The sequence below is a fragment of the Triticum dicoccoides genome, chromosome 6B, assembly GCF_002162155.2.
Source record: "Triticum dicoccoides isolate Atlit2015 ecotype Zavitan chromosome 6B, WEW_v2.0, whole genome shotgun sequence".
In the NCBI taxonomy this organism is placed as follows: Eukaryota; Viridiplantae; Streptophyta; class Magnoliopsida; order Poales; family Poaceae; genus Triticum; species Triticum dicoccoides.
In genome coordinates this window covers 411,747,872-411,757,564 of record NC_041391.1, presented here as the reverse complement: position 1 = coordinate 411,757,564, position 9,693 = coordinate 411,747,872, and positions in this window count along the sequence as shown.

The following is a 9,693-nucleotide window of genomic DNA, read 5'->3' as shown; positions in this document are numbered from 1 at the left end:
GACACTGACAGTGGCCCCGGCACCCTAATCTTTTAATTAGATTAGGAATAACCCCCTGTTAATTAGATGTGTCATTGACGTGTGGACCCCACACATCAGGTTTGACCTGGACCCGGTCAGCTGACCTGCTGATGTCAGTGTGATGTCATGCTGACGCAGTAATAGGTTTTCTGGATTTATTCTTTCTCAGGAAATTCCAAAAAATAGTGCTAACTTCAAAAATTCATAGAAATTCAACCGTAACTCCAAATCAAATAATTTATATATGAAAAATGATCAGAAAAATCCAATCTATCCATTGGTAATGTTTTCATGCATGATAAAGCAACTTAACCTTGCTGTTCATACCAAAACATGATAATGCACATTATAAATTCATAACTTGAGTTTGAATTTGAACCCTTGGTTTAAATTAGCTCAAACCTTTCTGTTATTAGTTGCATTAGGTCAAACACAGCATATTGCCATGTCATGATCATGCATCATATTGTGCATTGCATTGATTGTGTTCTTCCTTGTTTTTGGTATTTGTTCCTCTTAGTAGACGACGTACCGACGATGAGTTCGTTGACACCGATGAAGAGATATACTATCTCCAGAAGTGCCAGGCAAGCAAAACCCCCTTGTTCATTTCGATACAATCCCACTCTCTTGCTCCTGCTCTATTTTACAGCATTAGGACAACAACGATACAACTGTTACTTGATGCGGTAGTTGATCCCCTTTATCCTCTGCATGACCTGTCATTGCCACAGTAAATAGATGAAACCCACTAGCATGAGTAGGAGTTATTTGAGCCCTGATGTGCCTACTCATTCATGCTTGTTTGTCATGCCTGCTATTGCTTAGAGTTGTGTCAGGTCTGATTCATCGGGGAAGAATTGGAGGTGTGTGAACATGTCCTACTATTGAGAGCTAAGTGTGTGAACACGATTTGGTAAAGGTAGCGGTGAGAGGCTATGTAGGAGTACATGGTGGGTTGTCTCATTGAAGCCGTCCTTAGGAACTGAGTTCTGTGTTTGTGATCCATGAACAGTTACTACCACACATTGGGCTCCGGGCACTCCAAGCTCTCTCGACTTATTAATCAACTTGATCTCTGTCCAGGAGTTGCAACTAGTTTCTGGTGTTTGTAGGTAGTGTTAGTAGTCTACCAAGTGGCACCCGGTACAGGTGGGCTTGGGATAGACTAGGCACCATGGCACGGTGTACCAAGCGTAGATCCACCCGTCGAGGTGGGCTTGGGAACCCTGCACACATCGTTTGGGGCCGTGAGCGACACCCCGGTCAGATCTCCTTGCGGATGGAACCCGAATAGGCGATAAACCTGGACTAGAGACTTGTGTGGTTAGTCAGGTCGTGGCCGACTCCCTCGCCAGGCTTCCGCTTGAAGGTTGCCGAGATACACGAGGTGTACATGGCGGTAAGTGGCGAGAGCATGTGTGAAGAAGTACACCCCTGCAGGGTTAACATTATCTATTCCAATAGCCGTGTCCACGGTAAAGGACTTCTGGGTTGCCTATACAGTTCATAGACAAGTGAAAGTGGATACTCTAAAATACGCAAGATAAGGGTGAGTGCTATGGATGGCGTTCTCGTAAGGAGACGGGAGCGGATCCATAGTGGTGTATTGATATGGTGAATATGTGGACTCGTGTGCGCCACCTCAAAAGAGTTACTTGCAGTCGTAGTTCAGGTTAGCCACCGAGTCAAAGCTGGCCTACTGCAGTTAAACTCCACCACCCCCTTTGTTGATAATGATGCATATGTAGATAGTTCTGATGTAAGTCTTGTTGGGTACATTTGTACTCACGTTTGCCTATTTTATGTTTTTGCAGGGAGACTTTAGTCTCGCTAGTAGTTCCGCGTGGACTTCGACATTTAGCTTGTTACCTTAGCTATGATCTTGTGCCCTCGGCAGGATCTGGTAGTTAGTCAGGCTTCTCAGCCTTTTTCATTTATAGTTGTCTGTACTCAGACATGTTAAGCTTCCGCATGTTCTTTGACTTGTATGCTCTGAATGCTGGGTCGAGAGACCCATGTTTGTAATATCTCTCTCCTCGGAGCCTATTGAATAAAATACTTGAGTTGTAGAGTCATGTTGTGATGCCATGTTGTATTTGCACATATCGAGCATATTGTGTGTATGTTATTGAAATACTTGGTATGTGTGGGATCTAACTATCTAGTTGTTTATCCTTAGTAGCCTCTCTTACCGGGAAATGTCTCCTAGTGCTTCCACTGAGCCATGGTAGCTTGCTACTGCTCTGAAACACTTAGGCTAGCCGGCATGTGTCCTTCTTCGTTTCTGTGTCTGTCCCTTCGGGGAAATGTCACGCGATGAATACCGGAGTCCTGTTAGCCCGCTACAGCCCGGTTCACCAGAGTCCTACTAGCCCAGTGCTACAGCCTGGATTCACTCGCTGATGACCGACACGTTCGATGATGGGTCATGGATGCCTGTCCATGTCAGCCCGGGCTCCTTATCATATGGATGCTAGCGACACTATCATATATGTGTGCCAAAAGGCGCAAACGGTCCCGGGCAACGGTAAGGCGACACCCGTGGGGATACCGTGCGTGAGGCCGCAAAGTGATATGAGGTGTTACATGCTAGATTGATGTGGCATTGAGTCGGGGTCCTGACACAAGATGCAGAGTTGATAATGATAATGCAACTTATTTGTGGCACTGTCGTTTAGGTCATATCGGTGTAAAGCGCATTAAGAAACTCCATACTGATGGACTTTTGGAATCGCTTGATTATGAAACACTTGGTACTTGCGAACCGTGCCTCATGGGCAAGATGACTAAAACGCCGTTCTCCGGAACTATGGAGCGAGCAACTGATTTATTGGAAATCATACATACAGATATATGTGGTCCAATGAATATTGAGGCTTGCGGTGGTTATCGTTATTTTCTCACCTTCACAGATGATTTGAGCAGATATGGGTATGTCTACTTGATGAAACACAAGTCTGAAACATTTGAAAAGTTCAAAGAATTTCAGAGTGAAGTGGAAAATCATCGTAACAAGAAAATAAAATTTCTACGATCTGATCATGGAGGAGAATATTTGAATTACGAGTTCGGTTTACATTTGAAGCAATGCGGAATAGTTTCGCAACTCACGCCACCCAGAACACCACATCGAAATGGTGTGTCCGAACGTTGTAATCGTACTTTACTAGATATGGTGCGATCTATGATGTCTCTTACTGATTTACCGCTATCGTTTTGGGGTTATGCTTTAGAGACGGCCGCATTCACGTTAAATAGGGCACCATCAAAATCCGTTGAGACGACGCCTTATGATCTGTGGTTTGGCAAGAAACCAAAGTTGTCGTTTCTTAAAGTTTGGGGCTGCAATGTTTATGTGAAGAAATTTCAACCAGATAAGCTCGAACCCAAATCGGAGAAATGTGTCTTCAAAGGATACCCAAAAGAGACTATTGGGTACACCTTCTATCACAGATCTGAGGGCAAGATTTTCGTTGCTAAATTCGGATCCTTTCTAGAGAAGGAGTTTCTCTCGAAAGAAGTGAGTGGGAGGAAAGTAGAACTTGATAAGGTAATTGTACCTGCTCCCTTATTGGAAAGTAGTTCATCACAAGAACCGGTTCCTGTGACAACTACACCAATTAGTGAGGAAGCTAATGATATTGATCATGAAACTTCAGATCAAGTTTCTACTGAACCTCGTAGGTCTACCAGAGTAAGATCTGCACCAGAGTGGTACGGCAATCCTATTCTGGAAGTCATGTTACTTGACCATGACGAACCTACGAACTATGAGGAAGCGATGATGAGCCCGGATTTTGCAAAATGGCTTGAAGCCATGAAATCTGAGATGGGATCCATGTATGAGAACAAAGTATGGGCTTTGGTTGACTTGCCCGATGATTGGCAAGCCATTGATAATAAATGGATCTTCAAGAAGAAGACTGACGCTGATGGTAATGTAACTGTCTACAAAGCTCGACTTGTTGCGAAAGGTTTTTGACAAGTTCAAGGGGTTGACTACGATGAGACTTTCTCACCCGTAGCGATGCTTAAGTCTGTCTGAATCATTTTAGCAATTGCCGCATTTTATGATTATGAAATTTGGCAAATGGATGTCAAAACTGCATTCCTAAATGGATTTCTGGAAGAAGAGTTGTATATGATGCAACCGGAAGGTTTTGTTGATCCAAAAGGTGCTAACAAAGTGTGCAAGCTCCAGCGATCCATTTATGGACTGGTGCAAGCATCTCGGAGTTGGAATAAACGCTTTGATAATGTGATCAAAGCATATGGTTTCATACAGACTTTTGGAGAAGCCTGTATTTACAAGAAAGTGAGTGGGAGCTCTATAGCATTTTTGATATTATATATAGATGACATATTGTTAATTGGAAATGATATAGAATTTCTGGATAGCATAAAGGGATACTTGAATAAAAGTTTTTCAATGAAAGACCTCAGTGAAGCTGCTTACATATTGGGCATCAAGATCTATAGAGATAGATCAAGACGCTTAATTGGACTTTCACAAAGCACATACCTTGATAAAGTTTTGAAAAAGTTCAAAATGGATCAGGCAAAGAAAGGGTTCTTGCCTGTATTACAAGGTGTGAAGTTGAGTCAGACTCAATGCCCGACCATAGCAGAAGATAGAGAGAAAATGAAAGATGTTCCCTATGCTTCAGCCATAGGCTCTATCATGTATGCAATGTTGTGTACCAGACCTGACGTATGCTTAGCAATAAGCTTGGCACGTAGGTACCAAAGTAATCCAGGAGTGGATCACTGGACAGCGATCAAGAACATCCTGAAATAAATGAAAAGGACTAAGGATATGTTTCTTGTTTATGGAGGTGACAAAGAGCTAGTCATAAATGGTTACGTCGATGCAAGCTTTGACACTGATCCGGACGATTCTAAATCGCAAACCGGATATGTGTTTTTATTAAACAGTGGAGCTGTAAGTTGGTGCAGTTCTAAACCAAGCGTCGCGGTGGGATCTACATGCGAAGCGGAATACACAGCTGCTTCGGAAGCAGCAAATGAAGGAGTCTGGATGAAGGAGTTCATTTCTGATCTAGGTGTCATACCTAGTGCATCGGGACCAATGAAGATCTTCTGTGACAATACTGGTGCAATTGCCTTGGCAAAGGAATCCAGATTTCACAAGAGGACCAAGCACATCAAGAGACGCTTCAATTCCATTCAGGACCAAGTCTAGGTGGGAGACATAGAGATTTGCAAGATACATACGGATCTGAATGTTGTAGACCCATTGACTAAGCCTCTTCCACGAGCAAAACATGATCAGCACCAAGACTCCATGGGTGTTAGAATCATTACAGTGTAATCTAGATTATTGACTCTAGTGCAAGTGGGAGACTGAAGGAAATATGCCCTAGAGGCAATAATAAAGTTATTATTTATTTCCTCATATCATGATAAATGTTTATTATTCATGCTATAATTGTATTAACCGGAAACATGATACATGTGTGAATACATAGACAAACATAATGTCACTAGTATGCCTCTACTTGACTAGCTTATTAATCAAAGATGGTTATGTTTCCTAACCATAGACATGTGTTGTCATTTGATTATTGGGATAACATCATTATGATATGATTGACTTGACCCATTCCGTTAGCCTAGCACTTGATCGTTTAGTATGTTGCTATTGCTTTCTTCATGACTTATTCAAAGTTCCTACAACTATGAGATTATGCAACTCCCGTTTACCGGAGGAACACTTTCTGTGCTACCAAACGTCACAACGTAACTGGGTGATTATAAAGGAGCTCTACAGGTGTCTCCGAAGGTACATGTTGAGTTGGCGTATTTCGAGATTAGGATTTGTCACTCCGATTGTCAGAGAGGTATCTCTGGGCCCTCTCGGTAAGGCACATCACTATAAGCCTTGCAAGCAATGTAGCTAATAAGTTAGTTACGGAATGATGCATTACGTAACGAGTAAAGAGACTTGCTAGTAACGATATTGAACTAGGTATTGGATACCGACGGTCGAATCTCGGGCAAGTAACATACCGATGACAAAGGGAACAACGTATGTTGTTATGCGGTTTGACCGATAAAGATCTTCGTAGAATATGTAGGAGCCAATATGAGCATCCAGGTTCCGCTATTGGTTATTGACCGGAAACAGTTCTAGGTCATGTCTACATAGTTCTCGAACCCGTAGGGTCCGCACGCTTAACGTTACGATGACAGTTTTATTATGAGTTTATAAGTTTTGATGTACCGAAGGTTGTTCGGAGTCCCGGATGTGATAACGGACATGACGAGGAGTCTCAAAATGGTCGAGACATAAAGATTGATATATTGGACGACTATATTCGGACACCGGAAGTGTTCCGGGTGATTCCGGAGAAAACCGGAGTGCCGGAGGGGTTACGGGAACCCCCCGGGGAAGTATTGGGCCTTAGTGGGCCTGAGGGGAGAGAGAGGGCAGCAGCCCAGGAGGTGGCGCGCCCCCTCCCATGAGGAGTCCGAATTGGACTAGGGGAGGGGGGCGCGGCCCCTCTTTCCCTCTCCCTCTCCCGCTCTTTCCTTCCCCCTTCCTTCTTCCTAGTAGGACTAGGAAAGGGGAGTCCTACTCCTACTAGGAGGAGGACTCCCCCCTCCTTGGCGCGCCCTAGGGCCAGCCGGCCTCCCCCTTGCTCCTTTATATATGGGGGCAGGGGGGCCCCTCTAGACACACAAGTTGATCTTCGTGATCGTTCCTTAGCCGTGTGTGGTGCCCCCCTCCAGCATATTCCACCTCGGTCATATCGTAGCGGTGCTTAGGCGAAGCCCTACGTTGGTAGAACATCATCCTCGTCACCACGCCGTCGTGCTGACGGAACTCATCCCCGACACCCTGCTGGATCGAAGTCCAGGGATCGTCATTGAGCTGAACGTGTGCTGAACTCGGAGGTGCTATACGTTTGGTACTTGGATCGGTCGGATCATGAAGACTTACGACTACATCAACCGCGTTGTCATAATGCTTCCACTTACGGTCTACGAGGGTACGTGGACAACACTCTCCCCTCTTGTTGCTATGCATCACCATGATCTTGCGTGTGCGTAGGGTTTTTTTTTGAAATTACTACGTTCCCCAACAATAACTTCACAGCGGAAATCTTCGTCGATAACTTGGACCCATGCGATCTGCCTTAACCCTACCGACATTCTGAATGGGAAGCGCCCTAGCTCGCATGTTCGTCACCAAGGTACTCTTCATTATATCCGGTTCTTTCATGCCTGGCCAACAAAATAACCAGTGGCAAGCCAATGATTACTTTGAATGTACTCACAAGCAACCCATGTTGTGGAACAAGGTACAACAATTCATCATATAGGTAATTTCTTTGCAAAAAGCTAGTTTTGAGTGCTATGACATGATCAACAATTTTTAAAGCATGCATCATAACGATTTAAGTAACCATGTGGACAGGTTACAGATATCAACATAAACAGAGTTTGGATCAACTCCAGCTTAATCAACATGTCAAGTCTTTTGACTTGACCCAAGTAGTTCTTTCCACTCATCCACACACACACACACATACACACACCAGGTTTTGCAAACATTTGGACATAGCCCAAGAGCGGTTACCCAACTGTCCTCGACCGTGGACATGGCTATTCAAATAGTTTGACGCTCTGCAGAGGTTGCACACTTTACCCACAAAATCCGGAAAGCTTTTGTGTCATCCACGATCCCATTGTACCTCAAGTACTCAAGGAAAATACCTGATCATTACCTTTCCCCAGCCGTGACTAACAAGGAGTCCACTTGATTGGTAGCGACCCCTGTGCCAAACATTGTCACATAATAAATTTATTTTTGTGGAGCCACGCTCCCATATTCATCACATATCACAAGCACGGGGTACCAACGATGTGTCTGGTGCCCTGTAAAAACATTCATGGCTGCCCTACCTGGCACGACCCCGTCCCGAGAGTGACCACACCACTCACATCACTATTAATGCAGGCATCCATGTTAGCACGAACTAGGTAATCAATAATGCCCTTTCCCATATAAGGGTAGAGTGGTTCCGCATGTAAGGTTGGAGTAATGGTCGCAACTTAAACCAATCCGTTTTCGAAAACAACACACTCACTTGCCTTGGTACACCACTTCTTTATCAAGTGGTTACCTATCTCAACATCTCCCTTGGGCATTAGTGTCACCCGACAGGGTTTTCGAAAAGTCTTTGAGAAAACTTTTGTCTCCATCACCATGCATACACCCATGCCATTTGCGTAGCAACTTCTTTAGCATCCTATCTACTCCCACCCGCATAACCCTCATAGGAAGGTAGCATCATGCACAATGAAAGTACCAACAAGGTAGTAACGGAGGCAACCCACTAAAGTGGTTACCATCTCATCATGATTCTGATGCAACAATAATAAGGTGCTATATGAAATGCATAAAAAGGGTTTCATAGACATGGTCAAAGGGTTGCTTGCCTGGCTCAGCAAAGTCTTCAATTCCTCTGGTCCTTCTCCAAGTACTCCGTCTACTTCGTTAACTATAGTCGAAAGCAATCACAATAAGCAATACACAACGCAGAAAATAAAAGTGCTCAAAATTTTGAATTTGACTTTTCTAGGACATCTCTGGTTATATGAAAAATAACTAGATTGGTTTCATTGGGATTGGATTAGTGGATATTTCTGAACATTTCAATTTGATGGAATCAATGGATTCAATGGATCTGCAAGTTGTCCACAAAATGCCTTTTTATAAATATGAGTAAAAGTACCCATTAAATCATGCATGATTTTAGAAACATTTAGAAATTGGTTTCACTTGATTTGGAGTCCAGATGAATACCCTATGGATTTTTGAAGTGGACTTATGTGGATAAATGGCCTATTTAATGTACCCAGTGAAAACCAAGCATGGTAAAAAAGTTCACTATGGACATTAAATAGTCCTGATTTATGGAGTCTCTGGAAATGTAAATCATGAAATTTGGACATGAAATGAATTAACTACGGATTTCAGAAGTTCACTGGAAAAGAAAAATAAGAAGATTTGGGTTATACCTAAAGCGTGCATAGTGCATAGTTTAGCACCGCGGTGCACTGGGCTGGCTAAGCGGCTCGGCCACGCGGATGACACGGCGATGTCAAAGGCGCCTAGGTGCAGTACGCCTTCGCTACGGGGACACGGGAGAGGGCGAACCCGCCTCCACTTGCCACCATGGCCCGGTGGCTGGGTCACTAACAAGCGGGGCCCACCTGCCGGGCCTTCGTCTTTGTCTTCCTCCCATGCGCTTGCCTGGCTGGGGAGCAGAGAGCCCCGACGACGACTGTCGGTGCTACGGGGCACCTCTGGTGACGCTCTGGCTATGTATGAGCTCAGGAGGCCGTGTCGCATCCACTTAGGTGCTTTACGCACGCCGAGGAGGGCTGTAGCGACGACGGCTTGGACGACCATGGAGGAGGCCGTCAGCCATCTTTGGCCACGAGCGCTCGGCGTTCTCGGGGATGAACGACGGGGATGGAGGGCCTCGAGGCGGGTTTGAGGGTACTAGAGTGGCTAGGAAGATAAGAGAGGCTCGGGATAGTCCAAATTTAGCCAGGGGCCGCCGGCGGTTCTCCGGCCATGGAGGGCTATGAAGGGTAGGAGGAGGGGAGTGGGTCGGTCTAGGGGGTGCACAGGAG